This window comes from Zea mays, chromosome 6, assembly GCF_902167145.1.
Source record: "Zea mays cultivar B73 chromosome 6, Zm-B73-REFERENCE-NAM-5.0, whole genome shotgun sequence".
Taxonomy (NCBI): Eukaryota; Viridiplantae; Streptophyta; class Magnoliopsida; order Poales; family Poaceae; genus Zea; species Zea mays.
The window spans coordinates 112,957,421-112,969,185 of NC_050101.1; the positions used below are offsets into that span (position 1 = coordinate 112,957,421).

Here is an 11,765-nt window from a genome sequence, read left to right on the forward strand (position 1 = left end):
CGATAGCACAATCCTACGAACGAGTAAGAGTACACGTAAGCGGCAAGGCCGACCGAGCCGAGGGACTCCTACGCCTCCGGGATACGGATACCTCACTCATCACCTTCCGTGAAAAGAAACTCTCGCTCGGACAAACAATTCTGTTACCGACAAATAAGTCCAGATACTCGAAACAAGGGGAAAAGAAACGCAGCTTTACAACGCGACGATAGTATGTTTGGGCCTCGGCGACCGCAAAAAACATATGCATACTACAGGCGAACCGATCCTGCAGGCTCAGACGTCGATGGAAGGGGAGCAGCAGCACCCTCGGCGTCAACTCCACCTTCGGCGAAGTCCGACCGAGCCTCGGACGGCAACACGGGCGAAGGATCTCCGCTCCGAAGGACGACGTCAGCACCACGCCTGGGCCATCGCCGCCAGGGTCTCCTCCAGGAACCCGGCCCGAGCAGACGGCTCGGCCAACCGCCCCGAAGCCTCAACCAGCTGTCCTCCGAGGACACTAGCCCGACTCATGGCCTCGACAACCCGACTCCGGCGCTGGTCCCGCTAGTGGACGGCCTGGCCAGGCTCCGGCCGACGAAGTCTCCTTTTTCGAGCCAACTCCGCCTCTATCCGCGCTGACACCACTGCCCTCGGCCCCGGCTCACCGCAGAGCGACCGAGGGTTCCTTTAACTAAGCAAGAGAAGCCTCGGGCGGCAAGGCCGACCGAGCTGAGGGACTCCTACGCCTCCGGGATACGGATACCTCACTTGTCACCTTCGCACGAGGCAACTCACACTTGGTTAATCGGTTCAGTTAGCCAACAGGCGAGTCCTAGTGCTCGAAATAAGGAAAAAACACGGCTTCGTGCCAAAAATACATACATGTTTAGGCCCCGACAGCCACAATGAACAGACACCGACACTCAAGGTGCCATTACAAACGGAACTCCGGTTCCACCCCCGCAGGTACGAACAACCCCCCACATTGGAGGGCCTACAGGGCGACAAAACCCCTGGTGGCTCGCCGATGCCCGCTCCGGCAGCAGCGACAACGACCTCCGCTCCAGGTGGCAAAAAAGCAGCAGCGATGGCCTCGGGGCGGACACTGTTGCAGCAATGCCCTCGCCCACGTCCCCACTCGAGGGGCGAGGACAAGCTATCAAAGCCAAAGAGCCGGAGGCCCGGAGCGCGGATGGCGGCGGTGATCCTGTCGGCGACGAGGACTTTTCCAGCCGCCACCACCTCAGCGCCGACGACGGAAGCCATCTGCCCACCGGCAGATCCCCACTCGGATCCTCCCGGACGGGCGAGCACAGACCTCGGCGCAGAGGCGCCGTACCGGAGCAAAGGCAGGACAGCCCAAGAACACGAACGCCGCCCTAGCAGCGCGCGACGTCTTGGGCGGTCCTCCGGTGCGCGCGGCGCGACAACCGCTCTCGCGGCGGGAGGGGACACCGGGAGCCGAGCCAGAGCCAGCTGAGCCAGCGAGCCCAACGCGCTGAAGCTGACGACGCTCGCCGCCGACCGGCCCCGCGTTGTCGAAGTCTGACCCTCCCGCTAGGCCGGGGAGCGCCATCTCCCCTGAATGCTGAGGGAGAAGGTGACCCACGAACCCGCGCGGGAGGTAGAGCTCCGGCTCAGTCCGACCTCCGCCCCAACCAGGATGATGAAGATCCTCGAAGATGAGGGCGGGGCAGAGGTCGCAGCCCGGCTTGCTTCTCCCCACCATCAAACTGGTGGTCACCGTCTTGGGTGACCACCGGCGAGGGGATGCAGCCGGGCTGCCTGATGAAAATCCTTGAAGCCGAGCGATGGCTGAAAGGTACCAACTTTCACGAAGTTGCGTTCCTCCAACGACAGCAAGACGAAAGCGACGCGAGTGCTCCCCATCCGGGGGCTCGGAAGGTGGAAGGGCGCGATGCATGAGGAGAGTGCGAAGACATGGTTGCCATCCAAGGGGGTCACCCTCCTTTTAAAGGTGACTCTCCCCACTTGCGTCCTCAGCCGTCGCGAACCGAGTCTTCTCCAACACGCTCCAAGGTCCTCCCCCTACGACACGGGGGCTGGGTCCCACGCGTCATGCAAGCTGGCCCAGGACAGAAGGAGCCAAAACCGCCGCGCGCGGTGCGCGCAACTGCCCAGCGGTTACAAGCATTCCTCCACTTTCGCCCAGACCAGCGGGTGAAAGGGCGGACCGCCATGCAGGCGACATGCAACCGCACCAAGGGGGCGCACCCTTTCGACTTCGACGCGTCCAACATGGAGGCCCAGGCCCACACGTCATGTAACTCGCGCGCCGGTTACTACGTGCAAGAAACCGCACCGCAACTCGCGACAGTGCCGCGCCTTCTCGACTGCGGAACCGGTGCCGCGACTCGAGGCGACCCTACGCATGACCCAACAGTGTCAACCGAGCACATCGGTCACGGGTCAGTCAGCCGCGGGAGAAGGCGCGACGGTCGATACGGCCAGAAATGGGCCGGCAGTAATGGCGATGGTAGGCGGGCGGAAGCAGCAGTCAAGTCGTCAGCAAGCTCACGCCCCCTCCTGGGACAGTGAGAGAACCCTCTCCCACGGTGTGAAGACGACGCGCCCGTGTTCCATTCCTCGAACAGCTCGCGCACGCACAACGGCTGCCCCGCGAACCACTCGTCCCGTCGCATTAACTCTGCGGCAGGACAGGGTGCACCTTTGGCAGGCGAAGCAGGCGACGCTTCACCTTCGCCATGATGACCGCGTCAAAAAAGGTGCGCCACTTCGTTCGTTTTCATATCCTTTTCCACTTCCTCTTTCTCTCTCTTTCTATAGGGACCGGGAAAGGGGATACTCCGAAAGGGATCCTTCTCCGCGAAGGAAGCGGGCCCCGAGCCCCCCTACTGATCAGAGGTTCGAAGGTTGGCCCCTCGGAAGGGTTCAACAGCCGCCTCAGAGCACCCGGGCTCCGCGCCCACTACTGGTCAGAGGTTCGAAGGCTGGCCCCTCGGAAGGGTTCAACGGCCGCCTCAGGCCACTCGGGCTCCGCGCCCACTACTGATCAGGGGTTCGTAGGCTGGCCCCCGAAGGGTTCGACAGCCGCCTCAGAGCACGCAGAGCAAGGGATGACCCTAGGTACGTTCGATACATAACCAAGGCTCGGGCTACGCTCCCGAGGTACCCTAGGACATATCCGAGACCGACGGGAACAATTTTGTAACGGAATCCCACCAGAGGGAGGCATCGAGCCCTCGGACCCCGTTAAAAGGGGACCGGGTCCGGCGAATCACCCGCAGGTACTTTTGGAGCGTGCCTCCGGGCCACTAGCCGACCCCTAACGAATGGGGCACGGGTGTCCACTCGGATTACCCATTAGCAACTCACTGGAGACACCATGTTCGACGCCCTCCGAGGGCAACATGGAGCTTTCCCCCGCTCCTCCTTGCGGAAAGGCGATGCAGGGGCGTATGAAAAAAGCTGAGTCTGTCCTTAACCGTCCTCTCGCTCCGTGCGGAGGCTCGGGGGCTGCTCTCGCAAACCCGGCTCCGGCCAAACCGTTGACAGCGTCAACATACCAGCTCGAGAACTTGGGACTCGACTATGCACCCGGGCTACGGCCAGTTCGCATGAGGGAACAACCAGACCGGCCGAAGCATCACGAAACGTGCTAAGACCTCGAAGGAGTCAAACCACTCCTCCGAGACCTCGGGGGCTACACCCGGCGGGTGCGCTCGCGCGCACCCACCGGAACGAAACACAACCGAGAAAGGTCGGTCCCCTTGCAAAAAAGTGCGACAAAAGCCTCCAAGCGAGTATCAACACTCCCTTCGAGGCTCGGGGGCTACTGTCGGGGACCATAATTAGGGGTACCCCCAAGACTCCTAATCTCAGCTGGTAAACCCCATCAGCACAAAGTTGCAAAGGCCTGATGGGCGCGATTAAGGTCAAGGCTCAGTCCACTCAAGGGACACGATCTCGCCTCGCCCGAGCCCAGCCTCGGGCAAAGGTAGCCGACCCCGGAGGATTCACGTCTCGCCCGAGGGCCCCCTCAAGCAACGGACACACCTTCGGCTCGCCCGAGGCCCAGTCTTCGCAGAGAAGCAACCTTGGCCAGATCGCCATGCCAACCGACCGTATCGCAGGAGCATTTAATGCAAGGATCGCCTGACACCTTATCCTGACGCGTGCTCTTTAGTCGATAGAGCCGAAGTGACCGCAGTCACTTCGCCGCTCCACTGACCGACCTGACAAGAAGACAGCGCCGCCTGCGTCGCTCCGACTGCTGTGCCACTCGACAGAGTGAGGCTGACAGCAGCTAAGTCCAGCCTCTGGCGCCATAGGATGCTCCGCCTCGCTCGACCCCAGGGCTCGGACTCAGCCTCGGCCTCAGAAGACGGTCTCCGCCTCGCCCGACCCCAGGGCTCGGGCTCAACCTCGACGCTGGACGACGGACTCCGCCTCGCCCGACCCTAGGGCTCGGACTCAGCCTCGGCTCCGGAAGACGACGAACTCTGCCTCGCTCGACCCCAGGGCTCGGACTCAGCCTTGGCTCCGGAAGACGACGAACTCCGCCTCGCCCGACCCCAGGGCTCGGACTCAGCCTCGGCTCTGGAAGACGACGAACTCCGTCTCGCCCGACCCCAGGGCTCGGACTCAACCTCGACCTCGGAGGAGCCTCCGCCTCGCCCGACCTAGGGCTCGGACCGACCACGTCACAGGGGGGGCATCATTACCTTACCCCTAGCTAGCTCAGGCTACGGGGAACAAGACCGACGTCCCATCTGGCTCGCCCTGGTAAACATATAATGATGGCGCCCCGCGTGCTCCATGACGACGGCGGCTCTCAGCCCCTTACGGAAGCAAGGAGACGTCAGCAAGGATTCGACAGCCCCGACAGTTGTCCTTCCGCAGGGCTCCAGCTCTCCTCCGACGGCCACGACATCACATGAACAAGGTGCCAAAACCTCTCCGACTGCCACGACGGCATGTACTTAGGGCTATAGCTCCTCTGTGCTAGACACGTTAGCACACTGCTACACCCCCCATTGTACACCTGGACCCTCTCCTTACGCCTATAAAAGGAAGGTCTAGGGCTCTCGTACGAGGAGGTTGGCCGCGCGGGAGAACGGGCCGACGCATAAGGCTCTCCCACGTGAACGCTTGTAACCCCCTACTGCAAGCGCACCCGACCTGGGCGTAGGGCAACACGAAGGCCGCGGGTTCCCCCTTTGCCTGTTTTCTTCCCCCTTCGTGCTCCGTCTCGTGCCGACCCATCTAGGCTAGGGCACACGACAACAATTTACTCGTCGGTCCAGGGACCCCCCCCCCCCCCGAGGTCGAAACGCCGACAGATACTCAACGTCAGTATGGTTGTTTGTTCTATAGAGTGGGAAATGCTTAGTGTCAAGCTCAAAGCTTGTTTTTGAAATGTGAGTGGGAAACAACAAATGAAGACAAGGCTCAGGTCTGCTCCATCCAATTTGGGGAAGTCCTCAATTTAGGGTATTGAAAAATCCAAGCAAAAATGTGCTAGCAGGGATGAACACGAAGGCAATCTATACCCTTTCTTTGTTGCTAACAAAAGCTAGCCTATTTCTTCTAAAGCGGTGTTATTGCCTAGGTTGGAAAATTATAACCATATAAAGGCTCAACACAAGAATGGGGATCCAGGGCAGAGGAACACTCATTTCTTAGCGACATTTAAGGGTTGTCGTAGTTCTACAAGGGCCAATACAATCTCTCAGAGAGGAAGTTATGGGCCCTAAATCAAAATTAGCTGCACAAGTGTTCCATTACTGACCAAACTACAACAACCACTGCTAATGCATGACTATATGTATGCGTAATCCCTGGTTCCTGCTTCAACTTCTCAGATATGAAGCTACGGAACCTAAAACAAAGCTAGCTGTGAAAGCCTTCGACTACTTTAAAAATGCAAGCACTCTATTCATCTATGCATGTACCTTATGTATGGATCCAATGAAACGGGGAACAAATATGTATCCACATAGATGACATAGAAAGCAGTGTGAAAACGCGAAGAACACAATAAACCAAGACACCAAAGCAACACGACAAACCGAGGAACGGTGCAAGTAGTGGCTTACCTCATATCCCAACATAAGGGGCTAAGAGGACGGTTTCAGGACCTGCGCACGATGGCCCAAACCTGCAACATGGCAGATCTACAAGAACAACACAAATAATGAGTCAGCGCACATGGATCGGGTGCAGAGACTGCAAGGAAACAATGCAAAAGGAACCAGGATCCGAAGAAAAGGAACGAACGACAACAGTGGAGTCGAGGAGGAGAAAGAAGCCCCTGGCAGGAACTAGGTCGAGGACAAAAAAAGACATTGGCGGAGGGACTACATATAAGCGGTAGAAAGCAACAACATGGCGGTATGTCAGAAGGACGACAACACAGCGATGCGATGGACAACAAGCACACATGGAGGCACGACAAAACATGGATGAAAGTCGCCTAGAGGGGGGTGAATAAGAGAAACCTGTAAATTATAAACTTTGAACACAAATTTACCAGGGGTTAGGGATAAAAACAAATAATGATGAATACAGAGTGCAGAAGTAAGTTCTTCTTGCTATGAGTAGCTCAATCAATGCAGATAACTTTGGGAGCTAACTCAAAAGATTGTGAGCAAGAGAACTTTAGAGAGAGGGGAGGGAGGAATCAAATCGCAATTTAATGATCAACACAAATGAACACAATGATTTGTTTCCCGAGGTTTGGTTCCAATGAACCTACTCCCCGTTGAGGAGGCCACGGAGGCCGAGTCTTTTTCAACCCTTTCCCTCCCTCAATCGATCACCTAAACCGATTGAGTGCTTCTTCTTACTCTCACGGATCGCAAAGACCCCGCAAGGATCACCACACACTTAGGTGTCTCTTGCTAGCTTAACAAGTCACTAGAGTTTAGAAAAAGGTGAAGAAAGCACGATTAAAAACCAAGCAACAAATGAAACATAAGTCGCACTCTCTCAAGTCACTAATCACTATTGATCACTTGTCTTAATTGTGGCACTTGGAGAGGATTTGGAGGCTTTGATTGTGTCTTGGAATTGATTATTTGCTCTTGTATTGAATGTGTGAGAGTGAAAAGCTTGGATGTATTGAATGGTGGTGGTTAGGGGATATTTATAGGTCCAACCACAATTATAGTCGTTGGCAGCAGCTTCCTGTCGACGAGTGCACTGGTCCGGAGCACACCGGACATGACGTTGTTCACTATCCGGTGCCTGCCAAGTCAGCCGACCTTTGGGGTTTGTAGCAGTCGACCGTTGGATTCGCCTGCCACCGTGGCGCACCGGACAATCCGGTGTGACCTGACGTCGTTGACTTTCTCTGACCGTTTCTGACTTTCTGACCGCTGGCAGTCGCGGTGGCAGTCGACCGTTGGCGAAGATGACCGTTGGCCATGGGCTCACTGGACAGTCGGGTGAATTATAGCCATGGAGCGCTGAGTTTTCCCGAGAGCGGCCTGTTCGTCGGGCACGCCATCCTGGGCACCGGACACTGTCCGATGCACCGCAGGCTGGTGCAAGTCTGATTTGCCCCATATTTATAGAAACGACCCAAGGTCCATTTTTCTTACAGATGTATATGAACTTTATACACCTGAGAAAAGATCAACTAGGCAAACTAGTTTGTCCATAAGTTTGTGATGGTCGTCAAACACCAAAATCGATTATAGGAGATGGTTGAGACCATTTCCCTTTGAGAACCGAATCTCGGGAAACAAATCGTTGTGTTCATTTGTGTTGATCATTACCTTACGATTTGATTTTTCCTCTCCCCTCTCTCTAAGTTCTCTTGATTGCAATCTTTTTGAGTTAGCTCCCAAAGTCATCCGCTTCAATTGAGCAACTCATAGCAAGAAGAACTCTCTTCCGTACTCCGAATTCGTTATTACTTAGGGGTTGTTCGGTTGCTCAGGAACGGTGGCCTGGAACTATTCCTGCCTGGATTGTTTACCTATTTTATATAAGATTTCATCATGTGGAATAATTCTGGGTCCAATCCTGGACAACCGAGCAGGCCCTTATTTGTAATCCTAACCCCGGATGAAGTTCATGTTTAAAGTTTATAATTTTCACGTTTCGCCTATTCAACCTTGTAGGCGACTTTTAAAGACACGACATGTTTTAGGGTCGGACTAGACCATTATTTCTACTCTTTGGACTACCACGGCACGATATGACTTTTTTTGAACTTTTAGATCAAGCTCATTTAGCCAGAAGCACGATAGACTTGAATCGGACGGTTCGACCCGATCCAATTTCCAGCCGTTGTCGAGACTAGTGGAATGTGTCGTTTTCCAATAAATAACTGAATATAGGTGAGTATCAGTCCAAGTGCAGCTGTACTTAAATAGGTCCATCATGGGTCTTCAAAGTAACCACTGAATGTGCATTTAACTTAATTTGTCTGCCCCATTGTTGAAAAAAGAATAAAAAAATATAATATCTAACTTTATATTTAAATTATCAACGCTGTCGTTATAAAATACGATTTAAAGTATATGTCCCAAGATTTGGATTTGCTAATTAAGATTCTATCCGTTTGAACTATTTTTGAAAAGGAGTACACGTACGTAGGCGTGATTAAGTGGATCCGTTGCACTCAGCCACAGCCAACATGTATATATGATCCAGATTCAATTCTAAATTCTTAAGTCCTTCATGTGTCACAGATAAACTTGTGCATCCCGATCAACCAATGTTGACCGGCACCCAGGTCTGCGTGCGAAGTTGCCCAAATAGCTACAGTCCTCGTCGTCGTCGGTCTCTAAAGTCCAAGTCAAGCTAAGCATATACGTCCAAATTAAAATGGCAAGCACGACTTGGGTGTGACAGTCTCCGCTCCGCGCCATGGACTACTGTATTATATATAGGATGCATGGACTTCATTAACATATATATAATCATATGCGGGTGTTCGCCTTTGATCTGAGCAAAATTTTTGCTATTTGCTAGCCCTAGCTAGCTCATGCATCTAGTCTAGCGATAGACATAAAAGAAAAATGCACCTGCAGCTGCGTCGTCGTCTCCTACTTGGGTTGCTCCCTGCTCTCTGCGCTGCTGCTGCTGCTGCTGCCGGCGCCGATGCTGACGAGTTCATTTACAATGGTTTTTCCGGCGCCGATCTATCCATGGATAGTCAAGCTTCAGTCACAGCTACAAGACAGTACTGCGTGCACTTGTTGTGCCAGCTCTTGTAATCACCATGGGTGTCTGTGCAATTATCATGAAGCTCCTTATGGACGCGGTGGCGAGTTCTAGGAAGGCTGAAATAGAATGGGAGAAGGAGTATGGGCCTCCGTCGTTCACGTACAAAGATCTGTCGGCCGCCACGAGAGGATTCGAGGACAAGATGCTCCTTGGAAGAGGAGGCTTCGGGAGTGTCTTCAGAGGAGTGCTCCACCACTCCGAGCAGATGATGGTTGCTATTAAGCGGGTGTCGCCAGAGTCGAAGAAGCAGGGGATGAAGGAGTTCATCGCCGAGATCGTTATCATCCTCGGGCACCTTCGCCACCGCAATCTTGTTCCACTGATTGGCTACTGCCGCCACAAGGGAGAACTCCCTCTTGGTGTACGACTACATGCCCAACGGAAGCCTTGACTACCACTTGCATACTACCCCTCCTCGGCACAAGAATAACCGGATCGATCTGCAGTGGGCTCAAAGGAGATGCACATCGTCAGAGGCATCGCGTCCGGCCTTTTATTTCTACCTGCACGAGGACTGGGAGCAGGTCGTCATCCACCGAGACATCAAGACGAGCAATGTCCTGCTTGATAGCGAGATGAACGCGAGGATAGGCGACTTTGGCCTTGCATTGCGAGGTCACATGATCATGGAGCTGCCGCGACGCCCACACCACACGTGTGGCGGGGACATGGGGTTACATTGCTCCCGAGATAGCAAGAGGCTTGGCAAGGCAACCAAAGCAACCGATGTGTTTGCGTTCGGTGTGCTCATGATGGAGGCTGTCTGTGGCAGGCGACCAATCTGGGTGGACAAGGCCAGTCGAGAGCCCCATGCCCTGGCAGACTGGGTGCTCGCCGCATGGCGAGATGGATCCATCGCCGACGCCGCCGTCGACCCGAGACTGGATGGTTACATGGAGGAGGAGGTAGACCTGGTGCTGAAACTTGGCTTGCTCTGTTCTCCTCACCCCTCGCCGCATGTGAGGCCTCGCATGCGACTCGTCATGCAGTATCTACATGGGCATGCGCCGTTACCGGCAGCACACTTGCGAGATGCTGATACTTTCCACACCATTGGTGTGAGTGTCATGACGATGATGAGCTGCCCATGTCTTGTCCACTCACTACTATAACCGATCTTTCCAACGGGAGGTGAGGTGACGAGTATTGCTGTGTGCTATGCAATTGGGCATAAAATAAACAATGTATGTATGATTATAATTATACTAGACATATTGTTCCGCGTATTGTTCATTTACCTCCTTTTGGTGTTTTACCACACGTACGTGTGAGTGATGCTGCTTTGTGGTGGAGTTTTAAGTTGATGGTGTACATCTATCATTACTTCTAGTTAAAAGATACACGGTTTTGCGGGCTTCTTAGCGATTCACAAGGATTCAACGTGTTGCGCGGTGACGCGTGCCGTGGTGGGGTCCATTTGGCCGTGGCTCACAGTGTGTGGGGGTCGTACAGGAGGGGTCACGCCGCAAGCTCAGCCTCAGCGTCACGCCACGAGTGTGTTAGGGCCCGCAACAGTGGGGTCACGCCACGAGCAGCGTTGGCCTGTTTGGTTCAGCTTTTTTCTGACCAGCTTTTCCGAGAATCTAGCTGTGAGCAGAATCTGGCTGTGTTGAGAATCTGGGTATCATTAGAATTACGTGCGGAGGAAGATAAAGTTGTCCATGGGGCTCAGGATCTATAAAGTGACGGATTACTACTATTGCGATGACTCAACTGATGATATGTTTATGTTGATTTTGAATGGTTTTTATCCAAACGAATTTTATAGAAGCTGGCTGAAAAGCTGAGTGTTTGGCAGTCCGCAGCAGCTTTTGGTGGCCAGAAGCTGCAAAAAGCCGAAACAAACAGGGGCGTGGTCTCGTCCACGGCCGCGTCGGCGACGGGCCTCCTGATGTACACGCGCGGCTTGTGCGCGCTGCGATGGTCGTCGCTGGCGTCGGAGGAGGGGTTGTTCCGTTCGCCCCGTCGTCCGTCGTGCCACGAGATAGACGGGGCGGATTGGGGACGACGGCTCTTGCGGGCGGCTGGATCTTCGTCAGGACGACGTGTGCGTGGCTGTCGGAGCTTCGCCGTTACTCCCTGCGAGTGCCCTCCTCGTCAGTGTCTCAGATCCCGTCGGACTATGCGTACCTGTTCGAACCAAATTTGAGCGCGCGGACGGTCCGGCCCTGAGGCCGGACGGTCCGCGGTCCGGACGGTCCGCGCCTGTGGGCCGGACGGTCCGCGCGTGCGCAGAACAAATTAGGGTTCCGAGTTTTGTGCTACGGTTGTTAGCTATATTCGCGGGATTAGCTCGGAATCAGTTGTGTAAAGGGTCCAGCCCCCCTCCTCTATAAATAGAGAGGTCTACGGCCGATTTGTAATCATCAACAATCGAATCAATACAACTTTTATTCGCATTTTATCCTAGGAGTAGTTCTAGTCTAGTTTAGGTTTAGCTATCCAATCCCCCAAATTCTTCGTCTCTCTTCGGCTCTACGTCCATTAGAGGAGTCTAGGTCGGCCAGCCCAAGCCTAGACACCACCTAGGATCTCTACTCCCCGACGGGGTCCCTCCC

The 11,765-nt window shown here is 54.6% G+C and overlaps 1 pseudogene; it reads left to right on the forward strand.

Moving 5' to 3' along the window:
* Positions 1 to 8,913: 8,913 nt before the first annotated feature.
* Positions 8,914 to 10,552, forward strand: LOC118472236 (L-type lectin-domain containing receptor kinase IV.1-like; annotated as a pseudogene).
* The last annotated feature ends 1,213 nt before the right edge of the window (positions 10,553 to 11,765 follow it).